Below are 696 nucleotides of genomic sequence, written 5' to 3' on the forward strand. Positions count from 1 at the left end.
CCTGAAATCACAGAAAAACACACAAACTCATAGTAAAGTCCAAAAAAGTGAATTTTAGCTAAAAACTAATAAAAATATACTAAAAACTAACTAGATTATACTAAAAACATACTAAAAACAATGCCAAAAAGCATATAAATTATCCGCTCATCAACGCCCTTCAAGCAAGAAGGAGTTTCCTATTAAGGATCCAGAGGAATCTGAGGCTCATCTAGAGACCATAGAGATTCCATTAAATCTCCTTCTGCCATCCATGAGCTCTGAAGAATATTCATCCTCTGAAGAGAATGAAGATGTGACTGGAGAGCAAGTTGCTCAATACTTAGGAGCTATCATGAAGCTGAATGCCAAGCTGTTTGGTAATGAGACTTGGGAAAGTGAACCTCCCTTGCTCATTAGTGAACTAGATACTTGGATTCAGAATACTCTACCTCAAAAGAAACAAGATTCTGGCAAGTTCTTAATACCTTGTACCATAGGCACCATGAGCTTTGAAAAAGCTCTATGTGATCTTGGGTCAGGGATAAATCTGATGCCACTCTCTGTAATGGAGAAGCTAGGGATCATTGAGGTACAACCTACCTTGTTCTCATTACAACTGGCAGACAAGTCAGTGAGACAAGCTTATGGAATAGTAGAGGACGTGCTAGTAAAGGTTGAAGGCCTTTACATCCCTACTGATTTCATAATCCTAGA

This window comes from Arachis duranensis, chromosome 9 (assembly GCF_000817695.3).
Source record: "Arachis duranensis cultivar V14167 chromosome 9, aradu.V14167.gnm2.J7QH, whole genome shotgun sequence".
NCBI lineage: Eukaryota > Viridiplantae > Streptophyta > Magnoliopsida > Fabales > Fabaceae > Arachis > Arachis duranensis.